The sequence below is a fragment of the Ranitomeya variabilis genome, chromosome 8 (assembly GCF_051348905.1).
Source record: "Ranitomeya variabilis isolate aRanVar5 chromosome 8, aRanVar5.hap1, whole genome shotgun sequence".
In the NCBI taxonomy this organism is placed as follows: Eukaryota; Metazoa; Chordata; class Amphibia; order Anura; family Dendrobatidae; genus Ranitomeya; species Ranitomeya variabilis.
This window is the reverse complement of record NC_135239.1, coordinates 18,246,257-18,274,174: the sequence shown is the minus strand read 5'-3', so window position 1 is coordinate 18,274,174 and position 27,918 is coordinate 18,246,257. Positions and strand designations below refer to the sequence as shown.

The 27,918-nt window shown below is 43.5% G+C and overlaps 1 protein-coding gene across 2 annotated transcripts in view; it reads right to left on the bottom strand.

Moving 5' to 3' along the window:
- Positions 1 to 27,918, bottom strand: part of JAK1 (Janus kinase 1) — a 100,487-nt gene that overhangs the window by 38,073 nt on the left and 34,496 nt on the right. Inside the window, exon 1 of one of the 2 annotated variants that reach the window (XM_077278213.1) lies at positions 7,163 to 7,401. The exons of the other annotated variant lie outside the window; for it this stretch is intronic. The gene's annotated coding sequence lies outside the window, so the exon portion shown is untranslated. Of the gene's footprint in view, positions 1 to 7,162; positions 7,402 to 27,918 lie in introns of those variants that run through there. 2 annotated transcript variants of the gene reach the window in all.

Genomic DNA, 27,918 nt, shown 5'->3' with positions numbered 1-27,918 from the left:
TTTTTCTATAGAGTGACCGTCATAGCAATTAAAAACACATAAATAAAAAAATGGTGGTGGTGGGGAAATAAATGGTAAAACGTACATTTCAAATATTGAATTTCATGACTGGCAGATTTTTGTTGCAGTTTGGAATTGTCAGCGTATGCGAAAAAAGTAAAAGATATATACGGCAGCTGATGCAACCCCACGAGCTAATAATAGGAATAATGCAAGAAATCACAATTTATTACATCTAACACATCGGAGGTCCTGTCTCTAAGGCCATGTGCACACGTTGTGGATTAGGCTTAGGAATTTTTGGTGTGGATTCTGCATCTCTTGGCAGAAAACGCAGGTGCAGATTTGACACTTTTTTTGTGCGGATTTACTGCGTTTTTGACCCTTGCGGATTTCTATAATGGAATGGGTACAAAAACGCTGCAGATCCGCAAAAAAAGAAGTGACATGCTACTTCTTTTAATCCTCAGCATTTCCGCACAGAATTTTCCGCACCATTAGCACATCATTTTTTTTTCCTATTGATTTACATTGTACTGTAAATCACTTGCGGATCTGCAGCGTTTCTGCACGGCAAAAAACGCTGCAGATCTGCAGGAAATCCGCAATATGTGCACATACCCTAAACCCCTAGGATCTGTTGGTTAGCATGCTTAACCCTTCGTTCTACGTTATACACCCAAAAACACCACAAATGAGTCATGTGCCAAACGAACCCATCACTAAAATTTGCATAATCAAATTCACACTAAAAGAAGTGCAGTCGTTGTCAGGACAGCCCATAAAAGGAAGAGATTTGCATAGATAAGGGATTTGCATAAACTTTAACTGTGCCATGTACAAATATTATAAATATTAAAAATTAATTTACACAAACAGCTCTTAGACAAAAGTACGGTAGCTTGGGATCTGCCCCTTTTTGGTAATGGTCCCCTGACTATAAAATGATCAGAGCAGTTCTTGTGGCTGGAACCCCCAGAGATCAGGTGTGATCTTGGAGGATGATCGGCACTAATGTGCAATTTCCTGGCAGCACCGCCACTGGAGAAATGAAGCATTACACTGCACCCATTGTGCCGCGAGTAATGCCCAAACACGCCAGGTCCTACAGAAAGAAAAACTCTTTGTGATGGTAGAGGAGAATGCGACATCATCCCCACCTGAATGGTGAACTCACCTCTATTAAAGAATCGGTACAAATGGAAAATAAGCCATGCAATGGAAACTCCAAAAGTCTCAGAGAAATGCTGCATATACAGGTCCTTCTCAAAAAATTAGCATATAGTGTTAAATTTCTTTATTTACCATAATGTAATGATTACAATTAAACTTTCATATATTATAGATTCATTATCCACCAACTGAAATTTGTCAGGGTCTTTTATTGTTTTAATACTGATGATTTTGGCTACAACTCCTGATAACCCAAAAAACCTGTCTCAATAAATTAGCATATTTCAACCGTCCAATCAAATAAAAGTGTTTTTTAATAACAAACAAAAAAACCATCAAATAATAATGTTCAGTTATGCACTCAATACTTGGTCGGGAATCCTTTGGCAGAAATGACTGCTTCAATGCGGCGTGGCATGGAGGCAATCAGCCTGTGACACTGCTGAGATGTTATGGAGGCCCAGGATGCTTCAATAGCGGCCTTAAGCTCATCCAGAGTGTTGGGTCTTGCGTCTCTCAACTTTCTCTTCACAATATCCCACAGATTCTCTATGGGGTTCAGGTCAGGAGAGTTGGCAGGCCAATTGAGCACAGTAATACCATTGTCAGTAAACCATTTACCAGTGGTTTTGGCACTGTGAGCAGGTGCCAGGAAGCATGAAGTGCTCCAAAATCTCCTGATAGCTAGCTGCATTGACCCTGCCCTTGATGAAACACAGTGGACCAACACCAGCAGCTGACATGGCACCCCACACCATCACTGACTGGGTACTTGACACTGGACTTCAGGCATTTTGGCATTTCCTTCTCCCCAGTCTTCCTCCAGACTCTGGCACCTTGATTTCCGAATGACATGCAAAATTTGCTTTCATCAGAAAAAAGTACTTGGGACCACTTAGCAACAGTCCAGTGCTGCTTCTCTGTAGCCCAGGTCAGGCGCTTCTGCCGCTGTTTATGGTTCAAAAGTGGCTTTACCTGGGGAATGCGGCACCTGTAGCCCATTTCCTGCACACGCCTGTGCACGGTGGCTCTGGATGTTTCCACACCAGACTCAGTCCACTGCTTCCTCAGGTTCCCCAAGGTCTGGAATCGGTCCTTCTCCACAATCTTCCTCAGGGTCCGGTCACCTCTTCTCGTTGTACAGCGTTTTCTGCCACATTGTTTCCTTCCAACAGACTTACCATTGAGGTGCCTTGATACAGCACTCTGGGAACAGCCTATTTGTTGAGAAATTTCTTTCTGGGTCTTACCCTCTTGCTTGAGGGTGTCAATGATGGCCTTCTTGACATCTGTCAGGTCGCTAGTCTTACCCATGATGGGGGTTTTGAGTAAAGGTACCGTCACACTAGGCGATATCGCCAGCGATCCGTGACGTTGCAGCGACCTGGATAGCGATATCGCTGTATTTGACACGCAGCAGCGATCTGGATCCCGCTGTGAAATTGCTGGTCGCTGCTAGAAGGTCTGCACTTTATTTGGTCGCTAGGTCGCCGTGTATCGCCGTGTTTGACAGCAAAAGCAAGGATACCAGCGATATTTTACACTGGTAACCAGGGTAAACATCGGGTTACTAAGCGCAGGGCCGCGCTTAGTAACCCGATGTTTACCCTGGTTACCAGCGTAAAAGTTAAAAAAACAAACAGCACATACTCACCAGCGCGTCCCCCAGCCTCTGCTTCCTGACACTGACTGAGCGCCGGCCCTAAACTGAAAGTGAAAGCACAGCGGTGACGTCACCGCTGTGCTGTTAGGGCCGGAGCTCAGTCAGTGTCAGGAAGCAGAGGCTGGGGGACGCGCTGGTGAGTATGTACTGTTTGTTTTTTTAACTTTTACGCTGGTAACCAGGGTAAACATCGGGTTACTAAGCGCGGCCCTGCGCTTAGCAACCCGATGCTTACCCTGGTTACCCGGGGACCTCGGCATCGTTGGTCGCTGGAGAGCGGTCTGTGTGACAGCTCTCCAGCGACCAAACAGCGACGCTGCAGCGATCGGCATCGCTGTCGCTATCGCTGCAGCGTCGCTTAATGTGACGGTACCTTAATGAACCAGGCAGGGAGTTTTTAAAAGCCTCAGGTATCTTTTGCATGTGTTTAGAGTTAATTAGTTGATTCAGAAGATTAGGGTAATAGGTCGTTTAGAGAACCTTTTCTTGATATGCTAATTTATTGAGACAGGTTTTTTGGGTTATCAGGAGTTGTATGCCAAAATCATCAGTATTAAAACAATAAAAGACCTGACAAATTTCAGTTGGTGGATAATGAATCTATAATATATGAAAGTTTAATTGTAATCATTACATTATGGTAAATAATGAAATTTAACACTATATGCTAATTTTTTGAGAAGGACCTGTACAAGGGTTTTTGCATTTCAAAGATTTTCAGACCAGGGCTAAGTACAGATAATAACTTCCCCTATTACTGCACATGATGAGAATAGTCCATTGTTCAAGGTGAATGTTTAGGACTATTTTGCCTAAAATAAAAAAAAATAATAAATTTAAAAAAAAAAACTGCTTTAAGTATAAGTTCTCCAAACTTTTTTCCAAGTGAATTTGTTGTAGGTCTGCTCCAAAAATCACACGAAAAAGTAATCAGAAAATGCAAAAAAAAGATTCCGAAATCGTCTTTAAAAAATAAATAAATAAATAAATAAATAAAGTGTTATATAAACTTAACCTAAAGCACCAATTTCAAAATAAACAAAAACCTTTTTGGAGGCAGCTCCACAGATATTGAGCTGAACGCTCTGTGCGCCGGATAATGAAATCCCCAGTAATTTGCCTCCATCCTCTGCCATCCACAGACTGAGTATCCCACTTTGTAGCTGGTGTAAAGTGGAGGGGTCTGAAGTGAGGGTATGTTCACACGTAGGTTGGATCTCTGCGGATTTTTCGGCACCTGTTTTTGTAAATCCGCAGGTAAACCGCACTGCGGATTACCTGCGGAATTACCGCGTTTTTTGTGCGGATTCCACCTGCGGTTTTACACCTGCAGATTCCTATTATGGAGCAGGTGTAAACCGCTGCAGAATCCACATAAAGAATTGACATGCTGCAGAATAAACAACGCAGCGTTTCCGCGCGTTTTTTTCCGCATCATGTGTACTGCGGATTTTGTTTTCCATAAGTTTACATGGTACTGTAAATTCATGGAAAACTGCTGCAGATCCGCAGCGTCAAAACTGCTGCGGATCCACAGCAAAATCCGCAACGTGTGCACATACCCTGAAGCATCAGCGACTTCAGCCACGTAGAAAAAAAAAAAAAAAAACATTTGGCTACAGCCTATACCAGAGCAGAGATCAGGCTGAATTGCTTTCCTTCTGGATCTTGAGGTTACAGATAACTTATAAACAATTTGCAGTTCCAAAAAAGAAGGAAGTCAGAGGATGATGAATGTGACAAAATCAGCATCATATCCTACAACCAGCCAATTATACTGTGGATAACAGCCGCCGCTAATAAACAGAACACAGCCTAAAAGGTTTACCAAGCAGCAAGAAAACACAGATAATCCAGGACTGCAACAAGGGGGCTGCAACTGTTTACATTCTTTAGAAGCAACATTGTAATAATGTAACCCCAAATAACACACTGCTCATCTACCATATGAAAAAAAGATTATGGTACATTGTCTTATTCAGCAACAATATCCTAAATGTGCAACTGTACATGTAAACCATGGCGAGGCAACACGGCTTCTCCAAGCACGGCAGCCTCAACAAACAACTTATCAGGGGGTGTGCTGGGAGTTTGAGTCCCACCAGTCTGATATTAATGACCTATCCTAAGGAAAGGCCATCAAATTTAAAGACCTGGAAAACCCAACAGCAGGGGGGCTTACTGTATAGTTTTTTTTTTTTTTTTTTAGAACGCCATAATAAGCGCTATAATCTGTGCTCCCCCTAGTGGTGGCTAAAGGCAGCTAAGAAGTCATAATTAACCCGTGAGCAGAATGTGGCCTAAACGTGCTACTGTGGCTGCACAGCGTGCGGACTTGTCTCCCATTGCAAACATCGGGGACGTCATGGATTGGTGACTACATTGGAGCACCCAGCAGCGGATCTTGATTATTTGCCTAAGTGCATTCAGCGGCAGAACCACCATTAATAACCTCACTGATAGCAGCTGAGGATTTCTGCACGTAGCTCATGCTCCACACTAAAGAAATCCAGATGTTTTGCAAATTTATTTTCCATTTTTTTTCATCATTTGCAGATCAGTAACAGGTCTATCCATCAGTCCATGACTTCTCTATCTTTGTGTAGTCATTTCAATGTTAAGGAGTGAATAACAGCAGCAATTGCATTACTGTGTTTATATTAGGAAATTGCTGACCTTGCAATTGCCTAACACCCAAGTGGAGACTCTGTGCCCAGTAAAGGTGCCTAAACTGGGAGGTGGCACTGGGCGGCTGGCCTGTCCTATACTGGTTTCTTCTTCCAGTAAAGCAGTTCTTATAATAGTAAAATGTCTACACGCGAGAAGCTGATGGACGTCCCCGAGGATTTACCAACCCGAGCCATACAATAAACCAGTCTTCTGGAATCAGCCACTCTCCGGCTGTGGCGACACTATAACTCCCACCAGGAGCTTAAAGTAGTTTTCACTTCAACTATATCCAGATCACTGCCATAAACCTGCCGCCTTAATAAAAAAAAAAAAATGATGGTTGTCAAACAGGGGCTCAATGTGTCTGCTATAGGAGCAAGTGGGCAAAATTAGCCGCAAGTTCTAGAAATTCCCACAAAGATTGGACACCAGTCACTACCCACTGTACACCTCACCCGATGCCCTTAATCCCCTTAATGTGCCCTCTCCTCTGTATTTACACATTATGTACCACAAATTAGATACAAAACATGAACATCTGATGATTTCAGAGGCTTCACTCCTGGCGCCATCACCCACCCCTGTACTGCTGCACCCCTCTGCCCACCACACACTTCACCTTGCTGTTTCCACTGCCCACCCAGTCTACCCATCGCATCTTCCGAAGCCTCCCCTCTCCATGTCCTAGGAGAATACCACTCCAAACATCCCCAATAACTGGTATCAGAAGAGAGACCAGCTTATCTTCACTATTCCCCTCCTCACACTACTGCCCTGAGCCTCCCCTTCTCACTACTGCCCTCAGCCTCCCCTTCTTTCACTACTGCCCTCAGCCTCCCCTTCTCACTACTCCCCTCCTCACACAGCTCCCCTCAGCCTCCCCTCCTCACACAGCTCCCCTCAGCCTCCCCTCCTCACACAGCTCCTCAGCCTCCCCTCCTCACACAGCTCCCCTCACAGCCTCCCCTCCTCACACAGCTCCCCCTCAGCCTCCCCTCAGCCTCCCCTCCTCACACAGCTCCCCCTCAGCCTCCCCTCCTCACACAGCTCCCCTAAGCCTCCCCTCCTCACACTGCTCCCCTCAGCCTCCCCTCCTCACACAGCTCCCCCTCAGCCTCCCCTCCTCACACTGCTCCCCTCAGCCTCCCCTCCTCACTACTCCCCTCCTCACACTGCTCCCCTCAGCCTCCCCTCCTCACACAGCTCCCCTCAGCCTCCCCTCCTCACACAGCTCCCCCTCAGCCTCCCCTCCTCACACTGCTCCCCTCAGCCTCCCCTCCTCACTACTCCCCTCCTCACACTGCTCCCCTCAGCCTCCCCTCCTCACACAGCTCCCCTCAGCCTCCCCTCCTCACACTGCTCCCCTCACAGCCTCCCCTCCTCACACTGCTCCCCTCACAGCCTCCCCTCCTCACACTGCTCCCCTCAGCCTCCCCTCCTCACACTGCTCCCCTCAGCCTCCCCTCCTCACACTGCTCCCCTCAGCCTCCCCTCCTCACACTGCTCCCCTCAGCCTCACCTCCTCACACTGCTCCCCTCAGCCTCCCCTCCTCACACAGCTCCCCTCACAGCCTCCCCTCCTCACACTGCTCCCCTCACTGTTCCCCTCAGTCTCCCCCACATCACAGACTTTCTGTGTCCTCTCCCTGCACTCACCCGTGTTCCGGTGATCCAGGCTCTCGGTAAAGCTCCCTCGGTCCGGGCTCTCTGCGTCTCAGTCAGTGCGCGCTCCCGAGTCTCCGCTTCCCGTCACTTCACTTCAGCTCCCGCGAGCACTGACGGCGCTGCGCATGCGCGGACGGCTCAGCCGCCAGTTTCTTAAGGTGGAACTGAGAGTTGGATGTTACAATCAAGATCTGTCCAACCCGATCGTCTGCTCTCCTCATCCGCTGGCTGAATACAGGTCGAGAGTGCCGTCAGATGTTCAGGAACTACAAATCCCAGCAATTAATATCAAAAATATTCTGAAGTTTAGGGGGAAACTACACAGAAAAGTTATTTCTAACCGTTTCTTATGTAGAGTTTTCAATTAACCCATTAACGACAGGACCATTTATTTTTTTGTTTTACCTCTCCTTCATAACTTCATTATTCTTCCGTCCGAGGGCCGATCTTTTTCTGCAGATCAGTGCGAACACGGCGAGAACAAAACTTGTGAATTTAATTTTAATGGTAAAATAATTCAGAAAAAAATATATAAACTTTTTATTTGTTCCCACTTTTTTTTTTTAGAGACCAGAAACTTTTTTCTCTTTTCCCCATCACTAGAGCCGGTGTGGGTCGTGTTCTGGTTTTCTGCGGGGTGAGATTAATGTTTTCATTGATACAATTTTTGGGTACAAACAACGTTAAATCGCTTTTTATTACATTTTTGGAGAAGGGTGAAATCTGGAGACTGAAAAACAAAAAACAGCAATTCTGGCATTTTGACTTTTCTTTCATGACGGCATTTATCTTATGGGTTATTTTTTTATTTAGTTTCACAGAGTGATGCTACCAATTTTTAAGAAAAAATATTTTTATTTCTGGATGGGGAAAAAAGTGGGCAATTCCAATTTTGAGAATTTTTTAATGTCGTTATTTTTTTATTTTGCATTATTTATTTTTTTTAATTGCTCTAGGAGAAATGAACCTGCAATAACCCATATTAGATACAGCAGAACATCTCCGGCCTGTAAACTCCTATGTATTGACCGGAGATGAGCGATGAAGGATCTCCGGGAAGATGAAGACTTTTTATTGGATGTTAACCCTGTAATGACCAGGCAGCAGGTCGTTCTATCCAGACTGAGCCACACATGGAGGAAAGCTCCACGCTGCGCCTCCTCCTGCATCTCTCTCATTACCAGTAATGGCCTCTGTCATTCTTCCTTTCTTACAGTAATAAATTATGGACTTCTCAGATGTAACAGAAAAAGTCAACTCTTCTTCCAGGGCTACAGCCACCATCATGTAATGATACTGAATGTTATTCTAAAATGATTTCTGATATTTGATGATATATCTAAGCCGCTATCATGTATGATAAAGTCTACACTTCCCATGGTAAAAGAATCATTTCAGAACTTTTTCCATTATGTCGCCCATAATCTGTGCAAATCTATTGAGAAATAAGCTGTAAATCATTTTGGAGGTGTAAAATAAAACAACAATAATGTGGTTGCATAAGTGTGAACACCCTTTTGTAATTGGGGATAGAGGTTGTGTTTAGAATCAGCCAATCACATTTACTCCCATGTTACATAGTAGTCAATACATGTCCGCAGTTATTTACAGCGATCCTGATCAACCACAGAGAGAATGTTGCCGCTTTAGGAGGATTTTCGTGACATTTTCTCGTATTTTGCCGAACAAGCCATAAACAGCTTACAACACAAGAAAAGGAGGGGGATCTCATTGTTGAAAGTTGTCAGCCGGGAGAAGAATACAAAAAAAAAATCCAATGAATTAGATCTACCATGGAGAACTGTGAAGGCGTCATGAAAAAGTGGCTGAAATTTGGTACAACAGTGATGTTACCTAGAACTGGACGACCCTCAAAATTTGATGAAAATAAACAAAATTGGTCCAGGATTCCTACAGCAACATTAAAGGCGCTGCAGGAATTTCCAGCAAGTACTGGTTGTGTACTGCATGTGATAACAATCTCCCATATTCTTCATATGTCTGGCCTGTGGGGTAGGTTGACAAGACAGATCTGTCCAATCCTGGAAAAGTTTTGCAAAACCTACATCAGGACTGCCAAAAGGATGAGGAAAAACGTCTCATGGTCTGATGAGACTAAAGAGGAACTTTTTGGTCATAAATCCAAAAGGTGCAAAGCCAACACTGCGCATCAACAAAAGATCACCATACCCACAGTGAAGCATAGTGGAGACAGCATTGTGCATTGAGGCTATTTTTTTTGCAGCTAAAAACGGGGGCTATAGTCAAAGTGGAGGGAATTATGAAAAGTTCCAAATATCAGTCTTTTTTTAAACAAAGCCTTCAGGCCTCTGGGGAAAAAAAAAAAAAGCAAAAAGGTGACGATAAAGGGGAATTTCACGCTCAATCACGACAACGATCTCCAAAATCAACAAAAGAAGGCTTCTCCAGAGGAAAATCACAGTTTTGCAATGGCCTAGCCTGAGCCAAGACCTAAATCCAACAATTTGTGGATGACCTGAAGAGGGCCCTGTACATAGATTTGTGGGGGGTGTTCTGACAGATTTGGGGTAGCTACAAGGAAGAGGGGCAAAGCGCCAATTCTAGAGGTGCTATACTGACAGACTGTCCCCAAAAGACCAAATGTTGTCATAAAGGCTAATGGGACTTCAAGAAAGTATTAGTCCAAGGGTGTGCAAATTTATCCACATAATTTTAGTTATTTTTCTTTTGTTTTTCTACCCAAAAAGATTTTAGTATATTTTCAATGAATTGAACGTATTAAACATATTATTCAGCGCAGAAAATAAGTATTTGATACATTTCTGATTTTGCAAGTTTTCCCACCTACAAAGAATGGAGAGGTCTGTAATTTTTATCGTAGGTACACTTCACCTGTTAAAGACAGAATCTATAAAGAAAAAAAAAAAAAAAAACAGAAAAATCACAAGACCTTGCCTCGTTGGGCAAGGATGATTCTGAGAAATTTCTGGATTCAGCCCAGAACTACATGGGAGGACGTGGTAAATTACCAGAAGAGAACTGGGACAGTCTCAAACATTACCATTGGTAACACACTACGCCGTCATGTATTAACATCCTGCAGGGCACACAAGGTCCCCCTGCTGACGACAGCACATGTTTAGTCCTGTTTTAAGTTTACCAATGACCAACTGGATGATCCAGAGGAGGCACGGGAGAAGGTCATTTGGTCAGATGAGACCAAAATAGAACTTTTTGGCATAAATTTCCACTCACCATTTTTGGAGGAAAAAGGAGGATGAGTTCTACCCCCAGGAACACAGTCCCAACCATGAAGCATGGTGGCGGAAACATCATACTTTAGGGGTGCTTTTCTGCAAAGTGCACAAGACGACTGCAACGTTATTGAAGGAAGGATGGATGGAGTCATGTATCGTAAGATTTTGGCAAACAACCTCCTACCCTCAGTAAGAGCATTGAAGATGGGCCGTGGATGGGTCTTTCAGCATGACAATGACCCGAAACACACAGCTATAGCTACTAAGGAGTGGCTCCGTAAGAAGGATTTCAAGGTCCTGCAGTGGCCTAGCCAGTCTCCAGACCTGAACCCAATTGAAAATCTTTAGGAGGGAGCTGAAACTCAATGTTGTCCAGCAACAGCCCCAAAGTCTGAAAGATCTGGAGACCTATATGGAGGAGTGGGCCAAAATCTCTGCTGCAGTGTGTGCACACTTGAACAAGAACTACAGGAAATATCTGACCTCTGTAATAATTACAAACAAAGGTTTTTGGACTAAATATTAAGTTCTGTTTTTCCTTAGTATCAAATACTTATTTCATGCACTAAAATGCAAATTCATTATGTAAAAATCATACAATTTTATTTTCTGGTTTTTATTTTTATATTCTGTCTCTCACAGTTGATGTGTACATACAATAAAATTACAGACCTCTCCATTCTTTGTAGGTGGGAAAACTTGCGAAATCGCCATAGTATCAAATATTTATTTTCCCCACTGTATATGAATTGAAGGTGGAAAAAGTTCTGAAATGATTGACATTACCGTGTGCCTTATCCCTCTACAGCGACATTACCGTGTGCCTTATCCCTCTACCGCGACATTACCGTGTGCCTTATCCCTCTACCGCGCCATTACAGTGTGCCTTATCCCTCTACAGCGACATTAGTGTGCCTTATCCCTCTACAGCGACATTAGTGTGCCTTATCCCTCTACTGCGACATTACCGTGTGCCTTATCCCTCTACCGTGACATTACCATGTGCCTTATCCTTCTACTGGGACATTACCATGTGCCTTATCCCTCTACAGCGACATTAGTTTTCCTTATCCCTCTACCGCCACAGTGTGCCTTATCCCTCTACCGCGACATTACAGTGTGCCTTATCCCTCTACCGCGACATTACACTGTGCCTTATCCCTCTACTGTGACATTACAGTGTGCCTTATCCCTCTACTGCGACATTAGTGTGCCTTATCCCTCTACTGCGACATTAGTGTGCCTTATCCCTCTACTGCGACATTAGTGTGCCTTATCCCTCTACTGCGACATTACAGTGTGCCTTATCCCTCTACTGCGACATTACAGTGTGCCTTATCCCTCTACTGCGACATTACAGTGTGCCTTATCCCTCTACAACGACATTACAGTGTGCCTTATCCCTCTACTGCGACATTACAGTGTGCCTTATCCCTCTACTGCGACATTACAGTGTACCTTATCCCTCTACTGCGACATTACAGTGTGCCTTATCCCTCTACTGCGACATTACAGTGTGCCTTATCCCTCTACCGCGACATTACAGTGTGCCTTATCCCTCTACTGCGACATGACAGTGTGCCTTATCCCTCTACTGCGACATTAGTGTGCCTTATCCCTCTACCGCGACATTACCGTGTGCCTTATCCCTCTACTGCGACAATACAGTGTGCCTTATCCCTCTACTGTGACATGACAGTGTGCCTTATCCCTCTACTGCGACATGACAGTGTGCCTTATCCCTCTACTGCGACATTACCGTGCCTTATCCCTCTACCGCGACATTACAGTGTGCCTTATCCCTCTACCGCGACATTACAGTGTGTCTTATCCCTCTACCGCGACATTACCGTGTACCTTATCCCTCTACTGCGACATTACAGTGTGCCTTATCCCTCTACTGCGACATTACAGTGTGCCTTATCCCTCTACTGCGAGATCACTCGTCCTCAGCACAGTTATTAGGGTGAAGACTGAGGCCTCATGTTCTTGCAGTTGGAGAGGACACACTCCTGTCGCTCTGTGTTTGCAGATTGCCTTCAGTCCTCCGCCATTTCAATATTACTCCTTTGTTGTGTGAACATTCCCACCTGAACTCATCCATCCCCGTTCCCCAGGAGACTGCACGTCAAGCACAGAATGTCTCGCCGGTTTTAATGCTTAGTTCTCTGACTATATTAGATTATCCCTTTAAATAAAGTGATTGTTGTGCTGCTCGGTGCAGGCAGAGCGCGGTGCGGGACGATGGCTGCTCTCAGGCCGCGTCTGTAGTCGTAAACATATTGTTCTCATCTCGGGGCTGAGTACTCAGAGTTCTGTACAAACCACGGCAGGAAGGATGTTGCTATGGTAAATGCACAGAGCCGTGATCAGAGGAAAGGTGACGGCCGGCAAATTCTGATCACTCAGGTCTACAGCGTGAAAAACACAATGAGACGAGGCTCCTCATTCACCATCCTAATCATGGTGTATAGGACGTGGCAGCGATTCATCCGGATCTCCAACCCATAACTCTCTAGCTTTTGCGAAACTACAACTCCCAGCATGTCCTGAGACAGATAGCAGTGCTCGTAGCTTGCCAGTTTAGTATAGTCTGATGGCCTGTTCCCAAACAAGAAGCTTTTTGGTTGCTCCAATACTACAACTCCCAACATGTGCCGACAACAAGATGGGAGTGCTTCTCACAGTTTACAACCTATGGCTTTATAGCCGTTTCAAAACTACAACTCCCAGCATGCTCTGACAGCTGTATGCATCCTCAGGGGTAGTGCTTCTTATAAATCTATAATCCTGGTACCAAATCAGGGCGTTCCCTGATCCTTGCAGAACTACCACTCCCAGCATGCTCTAACAAGTGTGTGTAAAAGGCATGACACTTATCTGTATGATCTACTACTATCTTGGTCTCCAAGAATCAGCCTTTAGAAAACTACAACCCTCAGCATATCCTGAACGCTGTATTAAAAGGAGGTACAGTGCATCTTCTAATCTATCACCCTGGTCTTGCACTTGAGCTTCTTCAATTATTGCAGAACTACATCACCCAGCATGCAATGATATCTTCACTCTAAGGGGGTGATAGTGCTTCTTTTACTCTATTTTCCTGGTCTTAAACCTGTAGGAAAACTACAACTCCTATCATTTCCTGACATCTGATGTCTTCAGATGTAATATTATCAGGAGCAAAAACAAGGCGTCTAAGTACTCACATGCCAGGTTATAGGGAAATTTAAAAATTGGATTCCTATTGCACAAAGCAATGGAGTATTGCTTGCTCTTAGGAAATGTTCAGACTGAAATGGGTCTGACTGCTGAGACCGTCACCGAGTCTAAGATTGCATGCAACAGCCCAAAATCAGATGGGCCGCAAGAGCCAGCACCATCTCTGCCTGCAGGGAGGATATAAACAAGCTAATAGATGATAAGTCAGTGAGACCGAGCTGTGATAGCCGACATTACAGTTGTGTGACAGGTGCTGTATGATCATCATCAGGCACTGTGACAAGAGTTTCTGTCCAACCATAAAATGGAGAACTTCAGTAGTGCAGTCCATGCAATTTCATCATATAGGAACTTCTTGTGACCAAAACCCCTTTTCCGAGAACACAAATGCATGCATCTCCCAGGACGGAGAAGAAACAATCCTTGAATTTACAGCTAGAAGGTGACAATAGAATAAGCGAAGAATAAGCCAAGTAAAGAAGTGTATATACAGTATAACAAAAATAAATGTCAGCCAACGCTGCGTTGGCAGGCCCCTCACCCGCTGTGCCTGGTCACAGCTGCGATTGCAGCCAGCAGTCCAAATTTGTACTGGGGTCCATCAGACTCTAGTTACGCCACTGCAAAATGCATCAAGAATAGAATACATCAGTTCAAAAATACCAGAGAGGAAGTCAGGTTTAAAAAAAATAAAACTGCTTGTTCTTAGTATTACACAATCATTAAATTGGCATAAAGTTGTAGGAATGTGCTGCCAAAAATCTTGGTCTGGTCTTCAGAAGTAAGATTTGCTGTTTGCACAGTCAGTAGCATGTACGTATTCCTGGGTCGGACGGACAGACAGACTGTCCAAAGCAGCAAAATGCAGATAAATCTGGGTTATATATTCATATTAAATAGACCATGTATCTAGGACTATTATGTGTGATATTCCCTGGTAAAAATCAGTGGATCTACTGCAGAAAACAAATCTGTTCTAATAAGGGAAATCTTTAGAGGGATCATCGGAAAAGTGCATTGTGAAAGCTTTAGTATCTACAAATACAGATGGAAAATGTTCCACCCACATGTGAACGTACTGCTATGTTGCGTATTTTGTATGGATTTTATACACATAAAATGCACAGTATTTTACAGTACGAGCAAAGTGGAGGAGTTAACTTCATCTCATCCATATGGGGCAGTTTGGTTTTGTTTTAGAGAAGAATCAGAATGGAAATTGGCTTTTTTGTTTGAATCCACAGACTTTAATGCACATTTTCGGTGCGGATTTCATCCATTCGTTTTGATAAAGACCCAAAATCTGCAGATAGTCTGGGTTTTGTTGCAAATATTCATGCATTTCCGGAAAAAAAAAATCAAGAAACGCACGAGCAGCGGCAGAAGATGTGTGCGGATTGTAGATACAGAAATGCTGCGGATTTCAGTCTAGAGATTTACACGTTAAATGCACAATATAGCACTACAAAGCCCATCATGTCACTACAGTATATACTTGTACCCAGACTTCCCAACATTTCAATTCTCATTTGTGTCACCCCTAGTTAGAACTTATTGTGACCAAAACCCTTTTTCCGAGAACACAAATGCATGCATCTCCCAGGACGGAGAAGAAACAATCCTTGAATTTACAGCTAGAAAGTAACAATTGAATAAGCGAAGAATAAGCCAAGTAAAGAAGTGTATATACAGTATAACAAAAATACATTTCAGCCAACATTACCTTTTTTCGACACCTGTGAGAGAAAAAAAAACAAACAACTAACCCGCTTCTTATAAAAAGCGTTGTCTGAGACTAACCTATTAATAACCTATCAAAATGATGGCCACTCCAGTGTACTTCACCTTATCTTCAAGTGAATGTGATCTAATCTGCAGTACCTGGGAGCGACTGCTAAACGATGCATGATGTCGGCTCCATATATTTCCAGCCAGTGCAGCAGATAACAGCTGATTGGTGGGTTCAGACACCCACCAATCTGATATTGATGACCAATTTTATGAGTTATTTAAAAAAAAAAAAAAAATGTTTCACACAAAAATTTACCTTTGTACTTTTATTGCAAAATGCCTGGGGCGCAACAACTGCAATCGCAGCGGGTGAGGGGCCTGCCAACGCCAGCAGAAACTTCAATTGGATGTGCGTCCTCGGGCACACATCCAGCTGAAGTGTATTGCTGCGGACAGGCCCATTGGGGAAGCAAAGGGAAGGCAAGTATTTATGTATTTTTAAAACAAATCAGTGGCCATACTAGTACATACAGAGCCTTGCGAAAGTTTTCGGCCCCCTGGAACTTTTCAACCTTTTCCCACGTATCATACTTCAAACATAAAGATACCAAATGTAAATTTTTGGTGAAGAATCAACAAGTGGAACACAATTGTGAAGTTGAACGATATTTATTGGTTATTTTAAATTTTTGTGGAAATTCGAAACTGAAAAGTGGGGCGTGCAATATTATTCGGCCCCTTTATCTTAATACTTTGTTGCGCCACCTTTTGCTGCGATTACAAGTCGCTTGGGGTATGTGTCTCTCAGTTTTGTGCATCGAGAGACTGAAATTCTTGCCCATTCGTCCTTGGCAAACAGCTCGAGCTCAGTGAGGTTTGATGGAGATCGTTTGTGAACAGCAGTTTTCAGCTCTTTCCACAGATTCTCCATTGGATTGAGGTCTGGACTTTGACTTGGCCATTCTAACACCTGGATACGTTTATTTGTGAACCATTCCATTGTAGATTTTGCTTTATGTTTGGGATCATTGTCTTGTTGGAAGACAAATCTTCGTCTCAGTCTCAGGTCTTTTGCAGACTCCAACAGGTTTTCTTCAAGAATGGTCCTGTATTTGGCTCCAACCATCTTCCCATCAATTTTAACCAACTTCCTGTCCCTGCTGAAGAAAAGCAGGCCCAAACCATGATGCTGCCACCACCATGTTTGACAGTGGGGATGGTGTGTTCAGGGTGATGAGCTGTGTTGCCTTTACGCCAAACATATCGTTTGGCATTGTTGCAAAAAAGTTCGATTTTGGTTTCATCTGACCAGAGCACCTTCCTCCACATGTTTGGTGTCTCCCAGGTGGCTTGTTGCAAACTTTAAACGACACTTTTTATGGATATCTTTGAGAAATGGCTTTCTTCTTGCCACTCTTCCATAAAGGCCAGATTTGTGCAGTGTACGACTGATTGTTGTCCTATGGACAGACAGTCCCACCTCAGCTGTAGATTTCTGCAGTTCACCCAGAGTGATCATGGGCCTCTTGGCTGCATCTCTGATCAGTCTTCTCCTTGTTTGAGATGAAAGTTTAGAGGGACGGCCGGGTCTTGGTAGATTTGCAGTGGTATGATACTCCTTCCATTTCAATGTGATCGCTTGCACAGTGCTCCTTGGGATGTTTAAAGTTTTGGAAATCATTTTGTATCCAAATCTGGCTTTAAACTTCTCCACAACAGTATCACGGACCTGCCTGTTATGTTCCCTGATCTTCATGATGCTCTCTGTGCTTCAAACAGAACCCTGAGACTATCACAGAGCAGGTGCATTTATACGGAGACTTGATTACACACAGGTGGATTATACAGGGTGGAGCGCGGTAATTTGCTTTTTTGCACTGCATGCTGTGGCGGCACTGTCAGTCGAAGAGGGGGGAAGTGGGTGTGGCTTACAGTGGCTGATGGGAGATTTGTATTCCTCCGCCTTTCAGTTGCCATCATGCAGTGGACACGTGAGGAGAGGTCATTTTGTGTTGAAGCATATTTTTCAAATGCCCACTCGATCATTGCAGTGCAGCGTGCTTTTCGTTTACAATTCGCTGTTCCTCCACGCGGACGTGTTCCTGGACGGCAATCAATTGTAAATTGGGTGAATGCATTAAGAACAGCAGGGAATGTGTCATGTGTACGAAGGGGACCTGAGAGAAGGATTACAACACCACAAAACATCGAGAGAGTTAGAGCAGCAGTACTGCAATCTCCGAAACGCTCTGCTCGGAAGCAATCATTTGCTCTTGGCATTTCAAGACGTTCTCTCAACCGGATTCTTCATGATGAACTGAATTTTCACCCGTATAAAATGTGTGTGGTCCAACAATTGTCAGCACGGGACTATTTGACACGGCGGACCTCTTGTGAAGACATGTTAGCAACGATACCCCGTGACGCAATTGTGCTTTTTTCTGATGAGGCACATTTTCACCTCAGTGGGTGTGTAAACAAACAAAATATGCGTTACTGGAGTGAAACAAACCCCAGAGAAGTTCACGAGAGACCTCTGCATTCGGACCGCGTCACTGTGTGGTGCACCATATCACGAGTAGGCATCATTGGTCTTTACTTTTTTCAGGATAACGGTCGTGCCATAACTGTGAACTCCGAACGGTACTTGTCTATGATACAGGATTATTTTCAGCCGGCTCTTGAGGCAATGGAACTAGAGGATACATGGTTCCAACAGGATGGTGCCACTGCACACACAGCGAGGGTTACCATGAATTGTTTGAGGCAAATGTTTCCTGGACGGCTTATCTCTTTGAGGGGAGATGTGAACTGGCCAGCACGCTCACCAGATTTAGCCCCATGCGATTTTTTCCTTTGGGGTTACCTGAAGTCTAAGGTGTATATCAACCGTCCCAACACCTTGGAAGACCTAAGGAACAATATTGAAGCTGAAATTGGCAGAATACCAGTGGACATGCTTGTTAGAGTTCATGAAAACTTCAGAAAACGTATGCAGCAGTGTGTGGATAGCGAAGGTCGACATTTGCCAGATACACTATTTAAAACCATGTAATTTAAAAATTCCATTACTGTTCAGTATAATTAAAATATAAAAAATTTTTCTAATGATCATAATTTTTTTATTTCATTCCCAAATCAGCAAATTACCGCGCTCCACCCTGTATTTATCATCATTAGGCATTTAGCACAACATTGGATCATTCAGAGATCCACAATGAACTTCTGGAGTGAGTTTGCTGCACTGAAAGTAAAGGGGCCGAATAATATTGCACGCCCCACTTTTCAGTTTTTGAATTTCCACAAAAATTTAAAGTAACCAATAAATTTCATTCAACTTCACAATTGTGTTCCACTTGTTGTTGATTCTTCACAAAAAATTTACATTTGGTATCTTTATGTTTGAAGCATGATATGTGGGAAAAGGTTGAAAAGTTCCAGGGGGCCGAATACTTTCGCAAGGCTCTGTAGATGGCTATGGGCTGTGCATACTTTTTGGATGACTACTATGGGGTGCAATAGAGTACATGGATGACTACTATGAGGTGCATTAAAGTGCTTGGATGACTATGGGCTTAGCAGTCTATTTTATGGAGGACTATGGGATGCATTGTACTATATGGAGGAGTGCATTATACTTCTTCCATGGAGCCCCTTGACCTCTGTGTACGCACCTGGTGTGTGTGTGTGTGTGTGTGTGTGTGTGTGTGTGTGTGTGTGTGTTTGTGTGTGTGTGTGTGTGTGTGTGTGTGTGTGTGTGTGTTCCAAATTTGCACTGGGGTCCATCAGACTCTAGTTACGCCACGTTACGAGGAAGTCACGTTTAAAAAACTAAAACTGCTTGTTCTTAGTATTACACAATCATTAAATTGGCATAAAGTTGTAGGAATGTGCTGCCAAAATTCTTGGTCTGGTCTTCAGAAGTAAAATTTGCTGTTCGCAGTCAGTAGCATGTACGCATTCCTGAGCCGGATGGACGGACAAACTGTCCAAAGCAGCAAAATGCAGATAAATCCGGATTATATATTCATATTAAATAGACTATGTATCTAGGACTATTATGTGTAATACTCCCTGGTTAAAATTAGTGGATCTACTGCAGAAAACAAATCTGTTCTAATAAGGGAAATCTTTTGAGGGATTATTGGAAAAGTGCATTGTGAAAGCTTTAGTATCTACAAATACAGATGGAAAATGTTCCCCCCACATGTGAACGTACTGCTATGTTGCGTATTTTGTATGGATTTTATGCACATAAAATGCACAGTATTTTACAGTACGAGCAAAGTGGATCCATGTGGGGCAGTTTGGTTTTGTTTTAGAGAAGAATCAGGATGGAAATTGGCTTTTTTGTTTCAATCCACAGACTTTAATGCACATTTTCGGTGTGATTTCATCCGGACCCAAAATCTACAGATAGTCTGGGTTTTGTTGCAAATACAGTTAGGTCCATATATATTTGGACACAGATAACATTTTTCTAATTTTGGTTATAGACATTACCACAATGAATTTTAAACAAAACAATTCCGATGCAGTTGAAGTTCAGACTTTCAGCTTTCATTTGAGGGTATCCACATTAAAATTGGATGAAAGGTTTAGGAGTTTCAACTCCTTAACATGTGCCTCCCTGTTTTTAAAGGGACCAAAAGTAATTGGACAGATTAAATAATTTTAAAGAAAATGTTCATTTCTAGTACTTGGTTGAAACCCCTTTGTTGGCAATGACTGCCTGAAGTCTTAAACTCATGGACATCACCAGACGCTGTGTTTCCTCCTTTTTGATGCTCTGCCAGGCCTTCACTGCGGTGGTTTTCAGTTGCTGCTTGTTTGTGGGCCTTTCTGTCTGAAGTTTAGTCTTTAACAAGTGAAATGCATGCTCAATTGGGTTGAGATCAGGTGACTGACTTGGCCATTCAAGAATATTCCACTTCTTTGCTTTAATAAACTCCTGGGTTGCTTTAGCTTTATGTTTTGAGTCGTTGTCCATCTGTAGTATGAAACGACGACCAATCAGTTTGGCTGCATTTGGCTGGATCTGAGCACACAGTATGGCTCTGAATACCTCAGAATTCATTCGGCTGCTTCTGTCCTGTGTCACATCATCAATAAACACTAGTGACCCAGTGCCACTGGCAGCCATGCATGCCCAAGCCATCACACTGCCTCCGCCGTGTTTTACAGATGATGTGGTATGCTTTGGATCATGAGCTGTACCACGCCTTCGCCATACTTTTCTCTTTCCATCATTCTGGTAGAGGATGATCTTGGTTTCATCTGTCCAAAGAATGTTCTTCCAGAACTGTGCTGGCTTTTTTAGTTGTTTTTTTTAGCAAAGTCCAGTCTAGCCTTTTTATTCTTGATGCTTATGAGTGGCTTGCACCGTGCAGTGAACCCTCTGTATTTACTTTCATGCAGTTTTCTCTTTATAGTAGATTTGGATATTGATACGCCGACCTCCTGGAGAGTGTTGTTCACTTGGTTGGCTGTTGTGAAGGGGTTTCTCTTCACCATGGAGACGATTCTGCGATCATCCCCCACTGTTGTCTTACGTGGGCGCTCAGGTCTTTTTGCATTGATGAGTTCACCAGTGCTTTCTTTCTTTCTCAGGATGCACCAAACTGTTGATTTTGCCACTCCTAATATTGTAGCAATTTCTCGGATGTTTTTTTTTTCTGTTTTCGCAGCTTAAGGATGGCTTGTTTCACCTGCATGGAGAGCTCCTTTGACCGCATGTTTACTTCACAGCAAAACCTTCCAAATGCAAGCACCACACCTCAGATCAACTCCAGGCCTTTTATCTGCTTAATTGAGAATGACATAACGAAGGGATTGCCCACACCTGTCCATGAAATAGCCTTGGAGTCAATTGTCCAATTACTTTTGGTCCCTATAAAAACAGGGTGGCACTTGTTAAAGAGCTGAAACTCCTAAACCCTTCATCCAATTTTAATGTGGATACCCTCAAATGAAAGCTGAAAGTCTGAACTTCAACTGCATCTGAATTGTTTTGCTTAAAATTCATTGTGGTAATGTCTATAACCAAAATTAGAAAAATGTCGTCTCTGTCCAAATATATATGGACCTAACTGTATTTATGCATTTCCGGAACAAAATGAAGACAAACGCATGAGTAGGGGCGGAAGATGTGTGCAGATTGTAGATACAGAAATGCTGCGGATTTCAGTCTAGAGATTTACACGTTAAATGCACAATATAGTACTAGAATGCCCATCATGTAACTACAGTATATACTTGTACCCAGACTTCCCAACATTCCAATTCTCATTTGCGTCACCCCTAGTTCAAATATTATTATCATCATCATCATCATCATCATCATCATCATCATCATCATCATCATCATCATCATCCCAGGAGGACACATTTGCATTTTTTGTAAAAATAAAATCCCCCCCCCCCAAAAAAAAAAAAAAAAAAAAAACACCTGCGAGGCATGTCGTATATTGTGTATATTTAGAAATGTTAGTTGGGCAATCTTCCAAAATATAGAAATATAACCAATGATCCACTGGGGGGGGGGGGGATGTGACGTAAACTGTCCAGCCGGCGACCGCATCCCCACCCGTGCTCATCTACACAGCGCCTGTCCCTTTTGTCCCCAATTATCCGGACCTAAAAGATTATTAATGCCAAAGTTCAGTCCTTAAAATAAAAATGTTTTTTGGCCTGAATTCACGACTCCATGTGTAACCAGTCTATAAACACGCAGCTGCACAGCGGCGAATATCAGCTGTACGCGAGAATAATATACACAACTTTACTTTCAACATTCAGTACCAAAAACCGTGCACATTTTATAAATCGGTTGCAACTTTTCGGCGTTTTTAGCCATTTCCGTGCTTTGAGATATGTTGAAAAGAACTTATAGTGTCCGAGACATAAAATAATGTTAGTGCACGTCATATGTTACATTGTGGCACACGGACCCAAAGACACCGGCAAAAGGGAGATTTTGTTTGTTTACATCTGGTCTCATAGGAACAACATAAAAATGATATTACAGTCCCGCCATTGGATTATCACGGTATTATCGGATTATTAGATCTCCAGCTCCCGGGTGTGGGCGCAGAGATGTCATCTTGTGTGTTACGCTTAGGATGGGAAGTCGGGGGGGATTTCCTGCTCACAGAAGCGTCTGCAGTCTCATGTACAAACGATGTTAGGTCACAATTAGTTTCAGGAAACGGCTGCGCTGCTGCTTGGAATACAACCGTACAGCGGGGCCCGTCCCACACCCTGCACTTAAGGTGGACCGAGCGCTTACCGCCATATCGTGCACACAGCAGCGAGATACATCACCGATCGACATATGTAGCAACGTGATGTTTATAGATTTTATCGGGATTTCAGTTTGCAGATTCACAATACAATGAGGACCCTTGAAGAGGGTTGCAAACCTGAGTAAATTTGGCCAAAAGATAAGCGCAAGTTTCAGCGTTCGTTATATATGTGGAGAACATTTTTTTTGTTTGTTTTTTCACTTTGTTTTGTTTTTTTTTGCAGACAATATTCTATGGAGTTCTGCACATGGCAGTATTTTTTTTTTCCTAAATTAATGGAGACTCCAGGACCATTAGGGCATGCTAGTAATACTATAGATATGCGAGAGTACAAAAAGAAAAAAGGTAAATAAAAATCTCCCTACAGGATAAAAAAAAAAAAAAAATTAAATTTGTTCACCTGTGCTGCAAATAACAGCGCTTCAGCCCTATGTGTAGCATAAATCATGATCTCCTACGATGGGAGATTTACAATGGCAGACCAATGGGCGGGTCTTGTGATGCACTTCTGCATGGCGTGTGTTAAATGCCACTGTCAAGAGACTGAGAACGGCATTTAACTGGTTAACAGCTGCGGGTGGATCTTGAATCCACCCATGGCTGTTAAAGAGGCACATATCAGCTGATCAGATCAGCTGTCACATGCAAGGAAAGATGCGGGCTCAGCGCCAGAGCAAACATCAGAGGTAACTATACGTCCAAGGCCATTAAAGGGATAAAGTGTACCTGTCATTTCAGGTGACTTCAGAATTAGCCGTCATGTGTGCACGTGATGAATAACACTATTTCCGGCCATTCTATGACTTGCATCCTTTCACCAGTTTTCTCCTCTGCAATCTTCATCTATAAGTTTGTTGTCTCCGAGCTGGTGGGGACAGAATAAAGCATGCAGGACATTATATAGCAATACTGAGAAATGTAGCTGTGAATCCAGCTCTGCGGTGGAATAAAACAGTTGCTTGAAGATGCAGCCTAATCTCCCTGTCTCACTTGTTTCTTACTCCTCAGAGTATAATAGGGGGTATAACCTAATATCTCAGTGAGCTTACAGTCAGTCTTGCTTTAGTAGAAATTAATTAAAAAAATAATAATTTAGATAGAACATAATGTACAATACCGCAAAATCCCACAGTAATGAATGGGATGCGTTGAAGAATTAATGCTATCCCCTCTGAATTGTAAGAAGTAGGAACTATAGAAGTAAAAATTATTTATGGAATTTTCTAAAGTCCTGGGAAACCATAAATGATTTGTGCAGTTAAATTTTGTCGATGGCTATTACCTATACTCTGTGGAAATCAACGGAAACATAATGATTGCTGTCATATTGTGATCCGCGACTTACTGCAACTTCGTCACATACAGTGGGAAAATAAGTACCGTATTTTTCGGTCTATAAGACCCACTTTTTCCCCCAAAAAAAATTGTGATTAATATGGGGGGTGCGTCTTATAGTCCAAATGCAGGCTTACAAGGGGGGTTACGTGTTATGATCTGGTGACCTTGGAGCAGCATGATACTTTCTCTGGAGTCGGTGGAACCTGTACTGACCGCAATCCTGAACTAACACCGCAACTAGAAGTAGCCGTGGGGTGTGCCTAACATACCCTAGACACCTCGAAACAGCCGGAGGACTAAATACCCCTATAGATGGAAATAGGAATGCTACCTTGCCTCAGAGCAGACCCCCAAAGGATAGGCAGCCCCCCACGAATAACGACTGTAGGAGAAGAATAGACACAGGTAGAAAACAGGATTTAGCAAAAGAGGCCACTCTAGCTAAATAGGAAAGGATAGGACAGATTACTAGGCGGTCAGTATTAAAACCCTTCCAAAAATATCCACAGCAGATAATACAAAAAGTTCCACAATCTAACTAAAGACATGGAATGTATATCTGCCACTCCAGAGAATCCAACAAGACTGAGAAAATACTGACACAATCTAAGCTGGTCAAGAAAGCACAAAGAATAGCACTGAATTGTGTAGCACATAGCATGCGTGCCACAGGAAAAAAAAACCAGACACTTATCTTTGCTGATTTGGCAGAAAGGCAGGAGGAACCAAGCAGAGGTCCAACACCTCCCAACAACAATTGACAACTGGCAAGGACTAATGAATCCTGCACGCCTAAATACCCCAGTCAGAACTGCAATCAGCAGATACACCTGGCCAGGACTGCAACTCAGGGGCAACTGCATTACCACCTACAACCACCGGAGGGAGCCCAAAAGCAGAATTCACAACAGTTACGGCAGTGGTGTAGCAACGGAATCGGCGGCGGAGGTGTGGCGATGCTGAGGCTCTGTGTAGTGCATCGTTTGTTTACCTGTGGCCATCTTCCTGAAGCTTGGGCCGCCGAAGGCAGCGCATGCACAGATTGAGATCTCGGCGGCCATTTTCCTGAAGCCAAGGGCTGCGGAGATCTCAATCTGTGCACGTGTGGTATCAGTAAGATGGCTGCCGAGAAACTGGTGATGCACTCTGCTGGTGCTCATGGTGGATGCCGGGCCGTGTCGTCGTCACATTTCTGCCGCTGGCATCCTGAGGAAGGGACCCTGCTCCATGATTTGCCTCAGCGCCGACACCGGACCTGCAGCATTGGACCCTGGGACTGCAGCATTGCTCCACTTCTGCCGCCGCCGGCTTCCTGAGGAAGGGACCATGCCTCATGTGACCCCGCAGTACCACCGCCAGCCCTCAGGTAAGACACCTTAAATTCGGACAATAAGACGGACCCCCATGTTATAAAATCTTTTTTCTGCTATTTTCCACCCCAAAATTTGGGGTGCATCTTATAGTCTGAAAAGTACAGTATTTGATACACTGCGCATTTCGCAAGTTTTCCCACCTACAAAGAATGGAGAGGTCTGTAATTTTTATCGTAGGTACACCACCTGTGGGAGACAGAATCTAAAAATAAAACATTTTATTGCATGAATTAAGTATTTGATACAATAGAAAACAGAACTTAATATTTGGTACAGAAACCTTTGTTTGCAAGTACAGAGGTCAGACATTTCCTGTAGCTCTTGACCAGGTTTGCACACACTGTAGCAAGAATTTTGGCCCACTCCTCCATACAGATCTTCTCCATATCTTTCAGGTTTCAGGGCTGTCGCTGGACAACATTGAGTTTCGGCTCCATCTAAAGATTTTCTATTGTGTTCAGGTCTGGAGACTGGCTAGGCCACTCCAGAACCTTGAAATGCTTCTTACGGAGCCGCTCCTTAGTCGCCCTGGCTGTGTTTCAGGTCATTGTCATGCTGGAAGACCCAGCCATGACCCATCTTGAATGCTCTTACTGAGGGAAAGAGGCTGTTGGCCAAAATCTTGGGATACATGACCCCATCCATCCTCCCATCAATATGGTGCAGTACTCCCTGTTCCATTTGCTTCAAGGTTGGGATGGGTTGTACTCATCCTTCTTCCTCCAAACAAAACGAGTAGAGATGATGCCAAAAAGTTCTATTTTGGTCTCATCTGACCACATGACCCTCCTCCCATGCCTCCTCTTGATCATCCAGATGGTCATTGGTGAACTGCAAACAGGCTTGGACATGTGCTGGCGTGAGCAGGAGGACCTTGTGTGCACTGCAGGATTTTAATCCATGATGGCGTAGTAGGTTACTAACGGTAATGTTTGAGACTGTGGTCCCTGCTCTCTTCGGTCATTGACCAGGTCCTCCCGTGTAGCTCTGGACTGATTCCTGACCTTTCTCATAATCTTTACCCCCACGAGGCGAGATCTTGCATGAAGCCCCAGAGCAAGGAAGATTGACAGTCACCTTGTGATTCTTCCTATTTCTAATAATTGTACCAACAGTTGTTTCCTTCTCACCAAGCTGCTTGCCTATTGTCCTGTAGCCCATCCCAGCCTTGGGAAGGTCTACAATTTTGTCCCTGGTGTCCTTAGACAGCTCTTTGGTCTTGGCCATGGTGGAGAGTTTGGAGTGTGATTGAGTGTGTGGAGAGGTGCAATTAATACAGGTAATGAGTGCAGAGCAGGAGGGCATCTTAAAGAAAAACTAACAGGTCTGTGAGCCAGAATTCCTGCTGGTTTGTAGATGATCAAATACCTATTTCATCCAATAAAATGCAAATTAATCATATAAAAATCATACAATGTGATTTTCTGTTTTGTTTTTTTTGTAAGATTCTGTCTCTTCAGTGTAAGTGTACCTATGATAAAATTTACAGACCTCTCCATTCACAATGTTTCCAATGCATTAGGCTCTGGCTAGATGGAGACTTTAATCATGACTCAGGTCGATCTGTGAACTTCGCTGTGATGTATCAGCTGCAATGTAGATGGAGTCTGTCTGATACCCCTAGAGTACAGTGAACAAGATTTTTCTGATGCTGGTCGCAAGTCACCTGGCGCTCGGCTTGTCTTAAAGGGCCACTGTCACCCCCCTCCAGCCGTTATAAACTAAAAGAGCCACCTTGTGCAGCAGTTAGACCTATGACAATGAAGACTGCGCCTGCCCCGGGCAGGCACGCACAGCGCAGGCGCCGGATTTAAGAAGAAACAGCGCGCAGGGGGCGGCAACCACATCCCCAGAAGAGAAGAGTGACGGCCGTTGGGAGATTCACCGAGGAAGCTTCGGACCGCCTCCAGGTCTAAGGACAGGTTATTTTGTACAAATTTTAAAACACTTTATTGAGGGAATAACTGAATCAAAAACTAAAAGAGCCACCTTGTTAGACTGCAGCATTACTGCTGCACAAGGTGGCTCTTTTAGTTTATAACGGCTGGAGGGGGTGACAGTGGCCCTTTAAATTTCACTGCAAGTCACATGTAACAAGGCTGATTTGATTTTGTGTTTAATAGCAAAACAGATCTAAAATAGTCGCATAACAGCAAGTCAAAAGTCGGAGCAATGTTTTAGTGGTCTGAGAATTACTGTGCGCAACACATTCCCGTGTAGTATCAGCCTTATTAAAGGCAGGTGGAAAAAAACAAAAAAAGATTTTTACATTATTTTTCAAGTTTAAATATGCATTTGTTTTGCTCTTTTTATTTATAATTGTCAAGAAACCTATGGAAAAAAAGAAATTGGAGAATTCTGTGTTCTAAAAAAAACAAAAAGAAAAAAACATGCCGTATTATAGGCTATTCAATAATTTGTTAATTTTCTTATGAATGCCTTGGCCAAAATAAGCTCTGACTTACAAACATTTATTGCACCATTTTTAGTACTTACACCAAAACTTAAACATGCTGGGGGAAAATAAAGGGGGAGGCCCA